We start from the raw sequence: 18572 nt of genomic DNA on the forward strand, positions 1-18572 counted from the left end.
AAGACTGGTCAGGGTCCAAGAGATGCCGTAGGAAAATACAGTACTGTGGAAAAGTCTTAGATCCCTTCCCCTTTTCCCAACCATGATTCCCCTCTCCCTGCTCCCTTCCCACTCTCAGTCCACAATAGAGACCCACATCAGAATCAGGTTTATTATCACTCACAGACATCATGTCATGAAATTAGTTTTTTTTTGTGGCAGCAGTACAGTGCAATACATCAAATTACTCAGGTACTGTGCTAAAGTCTTAGGCACCCTAGCTGTATATATGTGCCTAAGCCTTCTGCACAGTACTGCAGAGAACCCGGAGGAAACCCATACAGTCACAAGGAGAATATACAAACTCCACATAGACAGATTGAGAGGCCAGGATAGAGCCTGGGCTTCTGACACTGAGGCAGCTGTTCTTCCAGATTTTTCTGTGACCTCAATGCTCTATTTAAAAAAACTCTGAAGCTTTATGTCAGAATCAGAATCAAATCAGGTTTATTATCACTGGCATACAGGTATACCTTGTGTTTTGTGGTAGCATTATAGTACAATACATAAAACATTATTATGATGCAGAGATACATCCTAGGATGTGCTGGGACACAGTGATGTAACCTGGGGTCATCTGGCATTTTGGGGTTTTCAACATCAGACACACTTGCCCAGGTGTCCCAGCCAGGGTTGATCAGGCCCTGGTTTGTGTCCCAGCACCAGTGGTCCATGGGTCACTCCTCTTGATCCATTGCTGTCCGGAACCTCGTTCAGCAGCCTTTGTGATGGTCCTGATGGCTCTTCACTTTGCAGCCCCTGCGTAAGGCCAAGGCAAGAGTTGGTTCTGCACGGCGAGCAGCCAGCAAAACCTTTATAGGCTCGCTTTGTGCCCTCCGCCCCCCCCCGCCCCCCGTCTCTGGCACTGCACTACCAGCTCCAGGTATTTGGCTTCCTTACATTCGAATGCCTCCTCAATCCAGTCTTCCAAAGGCACTGTCAGTTCTACCATGATGACCTGCTTGGAGGTTTCTGACAGAAGGACCCTGTCAGGCCTCGAGGATGTTGATGCAATGAAGTCTGTGAACTCTAATTGCTTGCCAAGATTGAATTGCAGTTGCAAGTCAGATGCCATGGTGAGCAAGCTGGCTGGTTATCTGGGCCGAAACTCTAGTTGGTCACCAGCTTTAACAAAGGCTATGGGCTTTTTGGGTTGGCAGAGGTGCTTACAGTTGTTAATTGCGAAAGAATTTTTTCTGTCACTGTCTTCAGTGCCTGGTCATGATGCCAGCAGTAGTGGCCTTCTCTCAGGGCTTTTGGGCAGCTGCTGAGAATTGTTCTGGGGCAGAGATGGCATGATCGTACCTTGCTTTTGCTCCATGCAAAATAGTTGTACACAGCCTGGATCATGAACTTGATGCACTGGGGTTCTCATTGCCAAATGTTTGAGCAGGAGATCTTCCATTTCAGCTCACCCTCCTACTTTGTCCAAGCTCACTGCTGTGCCATTCCTCCCATCCTGGTGGTACCAACTTCCTCACAGCTACTTGCACCTCTTCCTGCAATCTTTTAAAAAAATAAACAAATAGAGCAAAAAGAGAGTCAAATAGTGATGGAATGCTCATGGACCATTCACAAAATTGATCACGTAGGGCAAGAAGCTGTTCTCAAAATGTTGATTGTCTTCAGGCTCCTGTACCTCCTGCCTGATGGTAACAATGGGAAGAGAGCATGATCTTGGAGGGGTTGCTTAATCATGGATGCCATCTTTCTGAGGCATCTCCTTTTGAAGATGTCCTTGACGAGACCATAAGGCCATGAGACATTGGAGCAGAATAAGACCATTCTGCCCATCATGTCTGCTCTGCCATTCCATCATGGCTGATTTACTATCTCTCTCAACCCCATTCTCCTGCCTTCTCCCTGTAACCTAAGACACCCTGACTAATAAGAACTTACCAACCTCCACTTTAAATAGACCCAAAGATTGACCGCCAATGAATTCCACAGACTTACTCTGACCAAAGAAATTCCTCACCTCCATTCCAAATGGACATCCTGCTCTTCTAAAGCTGCACCCTCTGGTCCTAGACTCCTCCAATATAAAAAGCGTCCTCTCCATATCCGCTCTGAGCCTTTCAACATTAAATAGGCTTCAATGAGAACCCCATCATTCTTCTGAATTCCAGTGAGTACAGGCTCAGAGCCATCAAAGGCTCCTCATATGACAAGCCATTCAATCCCAGAAACATTTTTGTGAGTCTTCTTTGAACACTCTCCAATGTCAGCACATCCTTTCTTTGAGGGGCCCAAAACTGTTCACAATGCTCCAAGTGAGGCCTCACCAGTGTCTTATAAAGATTCAACATTGCAGCCTTGATTTTATATTCTAATCCTCTTGAAATGAATGCTAACATTGCATTTGCCCTCCTGAACACTGACTCAACCTTCAAATTGACCTTTTGGGAATCCTGCACAAGGACACCCAAATCCCTTTGCATCTCAGTTTTTATTTTCAAATTTTCTCTCCATTTTGAAAATAGACCAGGTTTTTATTTCTTCTACCAAAGAGCATGACTGTAGACTTCCTGAAACCATTCTCCATCTGACGCTTCTTTGCCCACTCAACAAAACTGTCCAACACATTTCCTCAACACTACCTGCCCCTCCATCTATCTCTGTATTGCGTGCAAAACTGGCTACAAAGCCATCAATTCTGTCTTCCAAATCATTGACATAAAACATCAGAAGAATCAGTCCCAACACAGACCCCTGTGGAATACCACTAGTCACCAGCAGCCAACCAGAAAAGACTCTTTATTCTGAATCTTTTCCTCCTGCCAATCAGCCACTGCTTTATCCATGCGACAACATTTCCTGCAAAACCATGGGCTCATAGCTTGTTAAGCAGCCTCATGTGTAGCACCTTGTCAGAGGCCTTCTGAAAATCCAAGTACACAACTTCCATCGATTCTCCTTTGTCTATCCTGCTCGTTATTTCTCCAAAGAATTCCAACAGGCAAAATTTTCCCTTGAGAAAGTCATGCTGACTTCAGTCTATTTTATCATGCGCCTCCAAGTACCCGAACTCCAACATCTTCATGCACACTGAGGTCAGACTAACTGGCCTATAGTTTCCTTTCTTCTGCCTCTCTCCCTTCTTGAAGACCTCCCCCCAAACTCACCCATTCCTCCAAACCTCAGTGAGTACAGGCCCAAAGCCATCAAATCTTATTCATTCATTAACCCTTTCATTCCCGGGATCATCATGGACTGTAATCATTCATTAATGTCATAGTGAGCAATGAGCAGAAAAGTTGCAGAAGGTCCTGCCTTTTTTGTTGCTGTGGTGAACAGTTATATCAATTTAGAGGTCAAGGATTTAAACCTCAAAGTTAAACTTATTACAAAGTACATATATGTTACCATATACTGCCTTGGGATTCATTTTCTTGCAGGCATTTAAAGGAAAACAGAATTTATTAAAAAATCTATACATTAACATAGACTGACAAACACTGGCCTAATCTCAAATAATAATGAGGCAGCCTACAGGGAAGAAGTCATCACCCTGACACAGTGGTGTCAAGAAAACAACCTCTCCCTCAATGTCACAAAAACAAAGGAGCTGGTTGTAGACTACAGGAGGAATGGAAATGGGCTAACCCTTATTGACATCAATGGATCTGAGTTTCAGAGGGTGAATAGCTTTAAGTTCCTCGGCATAAACATCACAGAGGAGCTCATGTGGTCTGTACATACTGGCTGTGTGGTGAAAAAGCCACAACAGCGCCTCTTTCATCTTAGATGGTTGAGGAAGTTTGGTATGGGCCCCCAAATCCTAAGACGTTTCTACAGGGGCACAATTGAGAGCATCCTGACTGGCTGCATCACTGCCTGATATGGGAACTGTATCTCCCTCAATTGCAGGACTCTGCAGGAAGTGGTGCGGACAGCCAGCGCATCCGTAGATATGAACTTCCCATGATTCAGGATATTTACAAAGACAAGTTTGTAAAAAGGGCCCAAAGGATCATTGGGAACCCGAGTCACCCCAACCACAAACTGTTCCAGCTGCTACCATCCGGGAAACGGTACCGCAGCATAAAAGCCAGGACCAACGGGCTCTGGGTCAGCTTCTTCCACCAGGCCATCAGACTGATTAATCCACACTGTTGTTCTATGTCATATTGATTGTCCTGATGTACATACTATTTATTATAGATTATGATAAATTCCACATTTAGAGATGTAACGTAAAAAATTTTACTCCTCCTGCATATGAAGGATGTAAGTAATAAAGTTAATTTACAGGCAATGAACAAAAAACAACAAATACATAGATAGATACTTTATTGATCCCAAATGAAATTACAGTGTCACTGTAGCATTACAAGTGCACAGATATACAAATATCAGAAGAGAAGTTAGAAAGAATAAAAATAAGTTACCACAAGCAGTCTACCAGGAGGGGGTCATCACTTCCCTGGCTATAGGTTGACTCATTATAGAGCCTGATGGCCGAGGGTAAGAATGACCTCATATAGCGCTCTTTGGAGCAGCACAGTTGTCTTTGTCTATTTCTGAAAGTGTTCCTCTGTTCAGCCAAGGTGACATGCAGAGGGTGAGAAATATTGTCCAGAGTTGCCAGGATTTTCCGTAGGGTCCCCTCAGCCTCCAGTATGTCCAGTTTAACTCCTATAACAGAACCAGCCTTCCTAATCAGCTTATTGAGCCTGTTGGCATCACCCGTGTTTATGCCATTGTCCCAGCACACCACCGCATGGGGGATTGTACTGGCGACAACAGAGTGGTGGAACATGTGAAAGAGAGGCCTGCATACTCCAAAGGACCTCAGTCTCATCAGGAAGTAGAGGTAACTCTGGCCGTTCTTGTACACAGACTCTGTGTTGGTGCTCCACCCAGTTGTACCTCCAAGAACTTGTGGGTCCTCACCACATCCACGGCCTCATCATCAATAGTAACAGGAAGCACTGCAGGGAGCACAATTGTGCAAATAACAAAGAATTCTGAGAACATGAGTTGTAGAGAGTCCTTGAAATAGAGTCTGTGAGTTGTTGAATCATTTCAGAGGTGCGGTGAGTGAAGTTATCCACACTAATTCAGGAGCTTGATGGGATGGATGTAGTGGGAGCCAAGACTTCAGTACCCCCTGTCGGATTGTTGTAGTGAGAAGAGGCCATGGCCTAGACGGTGGGGTCTTTGATTATGGATACTACTTGTGACAGTGCTGTATGTAAATATAGAACAACATGACAGGAGGAGGAAACCAGAGGTGCATGAGCCAGTCCTCATTGGGAGATAAGAGGTGGAGAGGGTCAGCAATTTTAAATTTCTCAATGTTACCATTTCAGAGGACCCATCCTGGGCCCAGCACGCAAGTACAGTTATGAAAAAAGCAAGGCAATGCCTCTAATTCCTTTGAATTTTGCGAAGTTTCGGCATGACATCTAAAATTTTGGTAAACTTCTATAGATGTGTAGTGAAGAATATCATCACGGCCTGGAATGGAAACACCAATGCTCTTGAATGGGAAATCCCCCAATTCATCACGGGTACAGTCCTCCCCACCACTGAGCATCGTCTCAGGAAAGCAGCATTCATCATCAGGGACATGCTCTCGAAACATAGAAAACCTACAGCATGATACAAGCCCCTTGGCCCACAATGTGCAGAACATGTCCTTTCCCTAGAAATTACCTAGGGTTACCCATAGCCCTCTATTTATCTAAGCTCAATATACCTGTCCAGGAGTCTGTTAAAAGACCCTGTCGTATCCACTTCCACACCGTCGCCGGCAGCCCATTCCACGCACTCACCACTCTCTGCGTAAAAAAACTTACCACTGGCATCTCCTCTGTACCTACTTCCAAGCACCTTAAAACTGTGCCCTCTCGTGCTAGCCATTTCAGCCCTGGGAAAAACCTTCTGACTATCCACATGATCAATGCCTCTCATCATCTTATACACCTCTATCAGGTCACCTCTTATCTTCCGCTGCTCCAAGGAGAAAAGGCCGAGTTCACTCAACCTATACTCATGCTCCCCAATCCAGGCAACATCCTTGTAAATCTCCTCTGCACCCTTTCTGTGGTTTCCACATCCTTCCTGTAGTGAGGTGACCAGAACTGAGCACAGTACTCCAAGTGGGGTCTGACCAGGGTCCTATATAACTGCAACATTACTTCTCGGCTCTTAAACTCAATCCCATGATTGATGAAGGCCAATGCACCGTATGCCTTCTTAACCACAGAGTCAACCTGCGCAGCAGCTTTGAGTGTCCTGTGGACTCATACCCCAAGATCCTTTTGATCCTCCACACTGCCAAGAGTCTTACCATTAATACTATATTCTGCCATCATATTTGACCTACCAATATGAACCATGCTTTCTTCTTGTTGCTGCCATCAGGAAGAAGGTACAGTAGCCTCAGGACTCACACCGCCAGGTTCATTTTGATTTTCGGGTTGATTGAGCGATCCAGCACTTTGCTGTCTCCAGGAGGGTTACGTGAGGCAGTGAGCAAAATGTGCAGCCTCGAGGCCAAGAAGCCTGGAGATCGTGATCAACTCCATTTCCTGTCAACCTCACCAATGAAAGCACTGAGGAAGACTGAAATCATCAAGGCGATTGGGTGTTCAGTGCTGTCTACCAGTCTCTCACTCTGCTGCTGTCAGAGGAAGGTGTCTGTGGGTGACGCCCTCTCTCTCTCCTGAAGAAAGGTCCCTGCATTCGATGGGCTCTCTCTCGTAATGCTGTCAGAGAATGGTGCTGGATTTCTTGGGCAAGGTTTAATCAATGCAGTTTGTGGATTGGACTCTGTAACTCATGTTATTGATGTGTTCCTCCTTTTTTGTTGCTATTTTGGCCAATTTGGATTGAGGCAGCCTGCAGATCCTGAACCGAGCTGAGCTACATATGCCTGGACTCTTTTAATTTTTGTGTTTTATATTCTGTGTTCTTTTGCTTGTATTTGTTTGCTGCTATCACACGGTTAGTTTTTCTTGTGCGTGGGTGAGGGGAGTTGATATTTGAATTGGTTCCATTGTTTTCTAAGGTGATGTTTGATTTGCGGCTGTCTGTGGCAAGATGAATCTCAGGGATGTATACTGCATAGCAACTTTGATAATAAAATGTACTTTGAATCTTGAAGTTTACTTTGAACTTTAGTGATGGACCGGGCTGCTTTCACCACTTCCTAGAGCCTATAACGTTCCTGAGCATTGGCCTTTCCATACCTGGCCATGATACAACCAATTTAAGAGTCGGCAGTGACGAACTTCCCATTTTACTATGACCTGCAGCACATAACTCCATAGTTTTCAATAACAAGCAGCAACACTGGAACCATTGCAACAATGTTAAAAATGCATACAGCTCCACAGCTCTTCCCCACTTGGAAGATCAGATCACAACTTGGATCACCTCATGCTCTGGTATAAGGCCAAAGTACAGCAACAGCCAGTTACCCCCAGATAGTAAAGAAATGGTGTCCGGAGCCCATCGAGGCCATGAAGGGCTGCTCTGAGGTTACTGAGTGGAATGTGCTTTTTGAACCATATGGGGAGGACATTAACAGACTTACTGATTGTATCACTGGCTACATCAACTTCTGTGTGGACACTGCAATACCATCAAGACTATTCACTGCTTCTCCAACAACAAACCATGGGTCACCAGTGATCAAAAGGCTCTTCTCAACCACAAGCAGAGATCAGAAACAGAGGAACAGAAACATGTGCAGAGCAGTCCACATTACCCCAGGGAAGCCTGGACCACAATACCACAGGGTAGCCTGGTCCACATTACACCAGGGTAGCCTGGTCCACAATACCCCAGGGTAGCCCAACATTACCCCAGGGTAGCCGATCCACATTACCCCAGGGTAGCCCGGTCCACATTACCCCAGGATAGCCCGGTCCACATTACCCCAGGGTAGCCCAGCATTACCCCAGAGTAGCCAGTCCACAATACCCTGGGGTAGCCCAGCATTACACCAGAGTAGCCCGGCAATACCCCAAGGTAGCCAATCCACAATACCCCAGGGTAGCCCGGTTCACATTACCCCCAGGTAGCCCGGTACACATTACCCCAGGGTAGCCCAGCATTACCCCAGAGTAGCTGGTCCAGATTACCCCAGGGTATCTGGTACACATTACCCCAGGGTAGCCGATCCACATTACCGCAAGGTAGCCGATCCACAATACCCCAGGGTAGCCCGGTCCACATTACCCTAGGGTAGTTCAGTCCACAGTAACCCTGGGTAGCCTGGACCACAGTACCCCAGGGTAGCCGGTCCACATTACCTCAGGGTAGCCCAGTCGACAATACCCCATGGTAGCCCAGTCCACATTACCCCAGGGTAGCCAGTGCACAATACCCCCAAGGTAGCCCGGTCCACATTACCCTACGGTAGTTCAGTCCACAATAACCCAGGGTAGCCTGGACCACAGTACCCCAGGGCAGCCGGTCCACATTACCTCAGGGTAGCCCAGTCGACAATACCCCACGGTAGCCCAGTCCACATTGCCCCAGGGTAGCCAGTCCACAATACCCCCAGGTAGCCCGGTCCACATTACCGCAGGGTAGCCCAGCATTACCCCAGAGTAGCTGGTCCAGATTACCCCAGGGTATCTGGTACACATTACCCCAGGGTAGCCTGGTCCACATTACCCCAGAGTAACCCAGCATTACCCCAGGGTAGCCGGTCCACATTACCCCAGGGTAGCCAGTCCACAATACCCCCAGGAAGCCCTGTCCACATTACCGCAGGGTAGCCCAGCATTACCCCAGGGTAGCTGGTCCAGATTACCCCAGGGTATCTGCTCCACAATACCCCAGGGTAGCCCAACATTACCCCAGGGTAGCCGGTCCACAATACCCTGGGGTAGCCCAGCATTACCCCAGAGTAGCCCGGCAATACCCCAAGGTAGCCGATCCACAATAACCCAGGGTAGCCTGGACCACAGTACCCCAGGGTAGCCGGTCCACATTACCTCAGGGTAGCCCAGTCGACAATACCCCATGGTAGCCCAGTCCACATTACCCCAGGGTAGCCCAGTCCACATTACCCCAGGGTAGCACAGTATTACCCCAAGGCAGCCCGGTCCACATTACCCCAGGGTAGCCAAGTCCACATTACCCCAGGGTAGCCCAGTCCACATTACCCCAGGGTAGCCCAGCATTACCCCAGGGTAGCCCAGCACATTACCCCAAGGTAGCCCAGTCCACATTACCCCAGGGTAGCCCAGCATTACCCCAGGGTAGCCGGTCCACATTACCCCAGGGTAGCCAAGTCCACAATACCCCAGGGTAGCCCAGTCCACATTACCCCAGGGTAGCCCAGCATTACCCCAGGGTAGCCGGTCCACATTACCCCGGGGTAGCCCAGTCCACAATACCCCTGGGTAGCCCAGTCCACATTACCCCAGGGTAGCCCAGTCCACAATACCCCAGGGTAGCCCCACATTACCCCAGGGTAGCCGGTCCACATTACCCCAGGGTAGCCCAGTCCACATCACCCCAGGGTAGCCCAGTCCATATTACCCCAGGGTAGCCCAGTCCACAATACCCCACGGTAGCCCAGTCCACATTACCCCAGGGTAGCTCAGTCCACATTTTCCCAGGGTAGCCTGGACCACAGTACCCCAAGGTAGCCGGTCCACATTACCCCAGGGTAGCCCAGTCCACATTACCCCAGGGTAGCCCAGTCCACATTACCCCAGGGTAGCCCAGTCCACAATACCCCAGGGTAGCCCAGTCCACATTACCCCAAGGTAGCCGGTCCACATTACCCCAGGGTAGCCCAGCATTACCCCAGGGTAGCTGGTCCACATTACCCCAGGGTAGCCCACATTACCCCAAGGTAGCCGGTCCACATTACCCCGGGGTAGCCCAGTCCACAATACCCCAGGGTAGCCAGTCCACAATACCCCCAGGTAGCCCGGTCCACATTACCGCAGGGTAGCCCAGCATTACCCCAGGGTAGCTGGTCCAGATTACCCCAGGGTATCTGGTACACATTACCCTAGGGTAGCCTGGTCCACATTACCCCAGAGAAACCCAGCATTACCCCAGGGTAGCCGGTCCACATTACCCCAGGGTAGCCACGTCCACAATACCCCAGGGTAGCCGAGTCCACATCACCCCAGGGTAGCCGATCAACATTACCCCCGGGTAACCAGCAATACCCTAAGGTAGCCGGTCGGTCCACATTACCCCGGGGTAGCCCAGTCCACAATACTCCACAGTAGCCCAGCCCACATTACCCCAGGGTAGCCGGTCCACATTACCCCAGGGTAGCCCGGTGCACAGTACCCCAGGGTAGCCGGTCCACATTACCCCAGGGTAGCCCAGTCCACAATACCCCAGGGTAGCCCAGTCCACATTACCCCAGGGTAGCCCAGTCCACATTACCCCAGGGTAGCCCAGTCCACAATACCCCACGGTAGCCCAGTCCACATTACCCCAGTGTAGCTCAGTCCACATTTTCCCAGGGTAGCCTGGACCACAGTACCCCAAGGTGGCCGGTCCACATTACCCCAAGGTAGCCGGTCCACATTACCCCAGGGTAGCCCAGTCCACAATACTCCACAGTAGCCCAGCCCACATTACCCCAGGGTAGCCGGTCCACAATACCTCCGGGTAGCCCGGTCCACATTACCGCAGGGTAGCTCAGCATTACTCCAGGGTAGCCCAGTCCACAATACCCCAGGGTAGCCCAGTCCACATTACCCCAAGGTAGCCGGTCCACATCACCCCAGGGTAGCCCAGCATAACGACAGGGTAGCTGATCAACACTACCCCCGGGTAACCAGCAATACCCCAAGGTAGCCGGTCGGTCCACATTACCCCGGGGTAGCCCAGTCCACAATACCCCAGGGTAGCCAGTCCACAATACCCCCAGGTAGCCCGGTCCACAATACCCCCAGGTAGCCCGGTCCACATTACCGCAGGGTAGCCCAGCATTACCCCAGGGTAGCTGGTCCAGATTACCCCAGGGTATCTGGTACACATAACCCTAGGGTAGCCTGGTCCACATTACCCCAGAGAAACCCAGCATTACCCCAGGGTAGCCGGTCCACATTACCCCAGGGTAGCCCAGTCCACATCACCCCAGGGTAGCCCAGCATAACCACAGGGTAGCCGATCAACATTACCCCCGGGTAACCAGCAATACCCCAAGGTAGCCGGTCGGTCCACATTACCCCGGGGTAGCCCAGTCCACAATACTCCACAGTAGCCCAGCCCACATTACCCCAGGGTAGCCGGTCCACAATACCCCCGGGTAGCCCGGTCCACATTACCGCAGGGTAGCCCAGTCCACAATACCCCACGGTAGCCCAGTCCACATTACCCCAGGGTAGCCGGTCCACATTACCCCAGGGTAGCCCAGTCCACATTATCCCAGGGCAGCCCAGTCCACATTACCCCAAGGTAGTCGGTCCACATTACCCCGGGGTAGCCCAGTCCACAATACCCCAGGGTAGCCTGGTCCACAATACCCCAGGGTAGCTGGTCCAAAATACCCCAGGGTAGCCCAGTCCACAAAACCCCAGGGAAGCCCAGCATTACCCCAGGGTAGCCCGGTTCACATTACCCCAGGGTAGCCCAGTCCACAATACCCCACGGTAGCCCAGTCCACATTACCCCAGGGTAGCCGGTCCACATTACCCCAGGTTAGCTCAGTCCACATTTTCCCAGGGTAGCCTGGACCACAGTACCCCAAGGTAGCCGGTCCACTTTACCCCAGGGTAGCCCAGTCCACATTACCCCAAGGTAGCCCAGTCCACATTACCGCAGGGTAGCTCAGCATTACTCCAGGGTAGCCCAGCATTACCCCAGGGTAGCCCAGTCCACATTATCCCAGGGCAGCCCAGCCCACATTACCCCAAGGTAGCCGGTCCACATTACCCCAGGGTAGCTGGTCCACATTACCCCAGGGTAGCCCAGTATTACCCCAGGGTAGCCGGTCCACAATACCCCAGGGTAGCCCAGTCCACATTACCCCAGGGTAGCCCAGCATTACCCCAGGGTAGCTGGTCCACATTACCCCAGGGTATCTGGTACACATTACCCCAGGGTAGCCCGGTCCACATTACCCCAGAGTAACCCAGCATTACCCCAGGGTAGCCGGTCCACATTACCCCGGGGTAGCCCAGTCCACAATACCCCTGGGTAGCCCAGTCCACATTACCCCAGGGTAGCTCAGTCCACATTTTCCCAGGGTAGCCCAGTCCACAATACCCCAGGGTAGACCGGTCCACATTACCCCAGGATCGCCCGGTCCACATTACCCCAGGGTAGCCCGGTCCACATTACCCCAGGGTAGCCCAGTCCATATTACCCCAGGGTAGCCCAGTCCACAATACCCCACGGTAGCCCAGTCCACATTACCCCAGTGTAGTTCAGTCCACATTAACCCAGGGTAGCCTGGACCACAGTAGCCCAGGGTAGCCGGTCCACATTACCTCATAGCCCAGTCGACAATACCCCATGGTAGCCCAATTCACATTACCCCAGGGTAGCCGGTCCACAATACCCCCAGGTAGCCCGGTACACATCACCGCAGGGTAGCCCAGCATTACCCCAGGGTAGCTGGTCCAGATTACCCCAGGGTATCTGGTACACATTACACCAGGGCAGCCCGGTCCACATTACCCCAGAGTAACCCAGCATTACCCCAGGGTAGCCGGTCCACATTACCCCGGGGTAGCCGGTCCACATTACCCCGGGGTAGCCCAGTCCACAATACCCCTGGGTAGCCCAGTCCACATTACCCCAGGGTAGCCCAGCATTACCCCAGGGTAGCTCAGTCCACATTTTCCCAGGGTAGCCCAGTCCACAATAACTCAAGGTAGCCCGGACCACAGTACCCCAGGGTAGCCGGTCCACATTACCCCAAGGTAGCCGGTCCACATTACCCCAGGGTAGCCCAGTCCATAATACCCCACGGTAGCCCAGTCCACAATAACTCAAGGTAGCCCGGACCACAGTACATAAGGGTAGCCGGTCCACATTACCCCAAGGTAGCCGGGCCACATTACCCCAGGGTAGCCCAGTCCATATTACCCCAGGGTAGCCCAGTCCACATTACCGCAGGGTAGCTCAACATTACCCCGGGGTAGCTGGTCCAGATTACCCCAGGGTAGCTCAGTCCACATTTTCCCAGGGTAGCCTGGACCACAGTACCCCAAGGTAGCCGGTCCACATTACGCCAGGGTAGCCCAGTCCACATTACCCCAGGGTAGTTGGTCCAGATTACTCCAGGGTAGCCCAGCATTACCCCAGGGAAGCCAAGTCCACAATACCCCAGGGTAGCCCGGTCCACATTACCGCAGGGTAGCCCAGCATTACCCCAGGGTAGCTGGTCCAGATTACCCCAGGGTATCTGGTACACATTACCCCAGGGTAGCCGGTCCACATTACCCCTGGGTAGCCCAGTCTACATTACCCCAGGGTAGCTCAGTCCACAATACCGCACGGTAGCCCAGTCCACTATAACTCAAGGTAGCCCGGACCACAGTACCCCAGGGTAGCCGGTCCACATTACCCCAAGGTAGCCGGTCCACTTTACCCCAGGGTAGCCCAGTCCACATTACCCCAAGGTAGCCGGTCCACATTATCCCAGTGTTGCCCAGTCCATATTACCCCAGGGTAGCCGGTCCACAATACCCCCGGATAGCCCGGTCCACATTACCGCAGGGTAGCCCAGCATTACCCCAGGGTAGCTGGTCCAGATTACTCCAGGGTAGCCCAGCATTACCCCAGGGTAGCCCAGTCCACATTACCCCGGGGTAGCCCAGTCCACAATACCCCTGGGTAGCGCAGTCCACATTACCCCAGGGCAGCCCAGTCCACATTACCCCAAGGTAGCCGGTCCACATTTTCCCAGGGTAGCCAAGTCCACAATACCCCAGGGTAGCCCAGTCCACATCACCCCAGGGTAGCCCAGCATAACCACAGGGTAGCTGATCAACACTACCCCCGGGTAACCAGCAATACCCCAAGGTAGCCGGTCGGTCCACATTACCCCGGGGTAGCCCAGTCCACAATACCCCAGGGTAGCCCAGTCCAAAAAACCCCAGGGAAGCCCAGCATTACCCCAGGGTAGCCGGTCCACATTACCCCAGGGTAGCCCAGTCCACAATACTCCACAGTAGCCCAGCCCACATTACCCCAGGGTAGCCGGTCCACAATACCCCCGGATAGCCCGGTCCACATTACCGCAGGGTAGCCCAGCATTACCCCAGGGTAGCTGGTCCAGATTACCCCAGGGTATCTGGTACACATTACCCCAGGGTAGCCCGGTCCACATTACCCCAGAGTAACCCAGCATTACCCCAGGGTAGCCGGTCCACATTACCCCTGGGTAGCCCAGTCCACATTACCCCAGGGTAGCCCAGCATTACCCCAGGGTAGCTGGTCCAGATTACCCCAGGGTAGCCCAGCATTACCCCAGGGTAGCCGGTCCACATTACCCCGGGGTAGCCCAGTCCACAATACCCCTGGGTAGCCCAGTCCACATTACCCCAGGGTAGCCCAGTCCACATTACCCCAAGGTAGCCGGTCCACATTACCCCAGGGTAGCCAAGTCCACAATACCCCAGGGTAGACCAGTCCACATCACCCCAGGGTAGCCCAGTCCATATTACCCCAGGGTAGCCCAGTCCACAATACCCCACGGTAGCCCAGTCCACATTACCCCAGGGTAGCCGGTCCACATTACCCCAGGGTAGCTCAGTCCACATTTTCCCAGGGTAGCCTGGACCACAGTACCCCAAGGTAGCCGGTCCACATTACCCCAGGGTAGCCCAGTCCACATTACCCCAAGGTAGCCGGTCCACATTACCCCAGGGTAGCCCAGTCCACATTACCCCAAGGTAACCGGTCCACATTACCCCAGGGTAGCCCAGTCCACAATACTCCACAGTAGCCCAGCCCACATTACCCCAGGGTAGCCCAGTCCACAATACTCCACAGTTGCCCAGCCCACATTACCCCAGGGTAGCCAGTCCACAATACCCCCAGGTAGCCCGGTCCACATTACCCGAGGGTATCCCAGTCCACAATACTCCACAGTAGCCCAGCCCACATTACCCCAGGGTAGCCAGTCCACAATACCCCCAGGTAGCCCGGTCCACATTACCCCAGGGTAGCCCAGTCCACAATACTCCACAGTAGCCCAGCCCACATTACCCCAGGGTAACCCAGTCCACAATACTCCACAGTTGCCCAGCCCACATTACCCCAGGGTAGCCAGTCCACAATACTCCCAGGTAGCCCGGTCCACATTACCCCAGGGTAGCCCAGTCCACATTCTAAACACGAGATTCTGCAGATGCGGAAATCCACAGCAGCCGTATCTATGGAGATGAACACAGACAATATACTCGAGGGTCGACACAACATTGTGGGCTGAAGGGCCTGTACTGTGCTGTACTATTCTATGTTCCATGTTCTAACTCAGCACATCAGGCTCCATCTGTGGATATGAATAAGGTTTTACAAAGTCCTGATAAGGGGTCTCAGTCTAAACTGTTGCCTGTTTATTCCACTCCATAGATGCTGCCTCCATAGTTCCTGCAGCACTTTGTGTGTGAACTACTCCAGCTCACTTTATCTCAGGATAGCCCACTCCACCTTGTCCCAGGATAACAGTTCACATTCTGCAGGCGGTGAGCTGAAAATGAGTAGCAGGTGACTCCTGTTAGCTGGCTGGAGATTGGGAGGAGCCTGCCCATTGCTGTGTTCCAGTTAACGGGCTGGCAACAGTCACAGATCCTTCCCCACATTAAGCACCATTAGCAAGCTGAATGTACAACAATAAAAGAAGAGCCTTGAGCCTCAGACGCAGATTTCAATTTGAGGCTTTGTGTAAGCAATTAGGTGCTAGGGGGAATAGAATGACTTTCAGTTGTTCTGCTCTACAATCGAGCCATTATCCATGTTCCGTTTATATTTGTTTAACAAGCTTGCAGTTGCACTAAACAATACATGCCCAAAGGAGCCAGACAATATAGGGAGCTGTGAGTTTTGTGCTTCAGGAGCTTTGCATTTCCGTCTGCCTTTGACCGCTGCAGCAGCGTGAAATTCAGTATAGCGTTCTTGCTGACTTCAAATCTGATTGTCCCTTCACTCTCTACGACACAGCATGTTTGAAACCTCAGCCCTGGCTCATCGCCCAGTGTGGCTCTGATAACCTTCCAATCAATGGATCCTGGACAGTCTGTTCTTTAAGAAGTGCTCCCACAGGAATGCTCCCAAACTTCCAGAAAGTGGACCACAAATTGTTGACATCAGATCAACTGTGTTCTGTTGTTGTGGCAAAGAATATAATCTTCTGATGATCATCTTTACTTCTAATCACACTGTGACTACAATCACTCAGTGTTATTTGGTGTGTGGCTTACTTACTCCAAGAGTGTGTGATAATGTTTAGAATGTAATAAACTGCAGGTTGATAGACATCTGAGCCTGCATTGTGCTTTGTGAATGGAGCAGATATGTAAAGTAAATAAATAAAATTTATCAGCGTCGTTCAGTGAAATCACAGGAGGCCTTTCATCCTATCAAGTTCACTCGACTCTTTTGCAGGACAAAATAACAATCTCATTACTCATTTAAAGAAAGCAGTCCTCATGGAAATGGATAATACCCACATCGCCAGCACTAAAAGAAGCTGGAGTCCTTCCAAGATCCATTTATAACCCAATCAATCACTGCACAGCAATGTGTTGGCCAGACTCCAAACAGCATTCTACACTCAGCGGCCATTTGTTAGGTATCTCCTGTACCTAATTACATGGCCACTGTTCATGGTCTTCTGCTGCTGTAGCCCACCGATCAAGGTTTGATGTGTTGTACGTTCAGAGATGCTCTTCTGCACACCACTGTTGTAATGCGTGGTTATTTGAGTTACTGTCACCTTCCTGTCAGCTTGAACCAGTCTGGCCATTCTCCTCTGACCCCTCTCATTAACAAGGCCTTTTCACCCACTGAACAGCTGCTCACTGGATGTATTTTCTCCCCCACTATTCTCTGTTGTGCATGAAATTCCCAGCAGTTTCTGAGATACTTATGTAAAGCCCTGGTTAAGATTTCCACTGCTATGCTGTGAGGGAGTTTGTATTAGCAGTTTTCTGTAAAAGCAATGTGCCATGCTGGAAAATGTGTTTTGGCTTTGGCTAAGATAAGGACCTATGTTTTCCAATTTAGGAAAGTGAGTCAGCCAATCAGGATTGTGGGATGTGAGAGAAGCTTCTAGAGCGAGCTGGGCAGAGAGAGATTTCCAAATGACAGTTTGGGGTATTTGGTGGGAGCTGTGGAGTGGGACAGAAGGAAAGATGTTACAAAATGTCATTGGAAGGAGAGTCCCAGTTGTAAGAAGTGTTTTGTGCAGATGAGTGGCTCCAAGGAGGAAGGGCCAACACTCCTGGGGGGGGGAGGGGGGGAAGAGGGAGGGAGGGAGGGAGGGGGAGAGAGAGAGAGAGAGAGAGAGAGAGAGAGAGAGAGAGAGAGAGAGAGAGAGAGATATTGATTGATTTTGAGGGGAGTTTGAAAATGTGGCCGGTGCTTTCATGTAGACCGTGGGTTCAGCGTGTGAGTAAGAGATACACCCCTGAATATTCCAGTCTGAGCTCCAACAGTCATGTGCACATTGGACTGGTTTAATTGTAATGGGCCCTTTTCTTTTTCCTATTAACTGATAAAACTGAAATTGGTAAATGTATTTTTTTATAATTTTATGTGGTGTACAATGTGTTATTTCTTGCCAACTGATAATTGCGTGTGGGCAGTATTTATACAGCGTTCACTCAAATCGAGGTTTCTTTAATCAAAACATGACGACGTTCTTGTTTGGTTGAGTCACGTTACTGTTAGCCACGTTAGTTATTGAGTCAAGTTTGCATACGAGCTCGGTGAGAGAGTTACACTCAAATCACCCTATCTGGCACTGACAATCAATCCACGGTCAAAATCACTTAGATCACATTTCTTCCCCATTCTGAACAACAGCTGAAGCTCTTGACCATGTCTGCATGCTTTTATGCATTGAGTTGCTGCCACGTGATTGGCTGATTAGACATTTGCATTAATGAGCAGATGTACAGGTGCACCTAATAAACTGACCATCAAGTGTATTGTATATTTGGCCACACTCAGTTACCTGTACACTCTGTTTTATAGGATTGCCTTCATACATTTATTTCATATATTTATATGTTTAATGTATTTTTTATGCTGCATCAGATCTGGAGTAACAATCATTTAATTCGCTTTCACACTTGCATAGTGAAGAATGACAATAAACAATCTTAAATCTTGAATGTTGAATTCCCATATGAAAGGTAGATTCAGATTTAACGCATTAGTGTCAGTGGCTATTGACTACTGAAAGCAGGAGCTGACAGTTTTCATTAAATGTGCGATATCGTATGTTTGGACGCCAGTTCCAGCATTCAAAGTGTACATGAGCATAAGAAGAAAGAATGCAGGAATATTACTGCAGTTATTTCCAGTGTTATTCAATGCCTTTAGTCCTATTCTCCCACTGTCCTGACATTGGATTT

This window comes from Mobula hypostoma, chromosome X2 (genome assembly GCF_963921235.1).
Source record: "Mobula hypostoma chromosome X2, sMobHyp1.1, whole genome shotgun sequence".
Taxonomy (NCBI): domain Eukaryota; kingdom Metazoa; phylum Chordata; class Chondrichthyes; order Myliobatiformes; family Myliobatidae; genus Mobula; species Mobula hypostoma.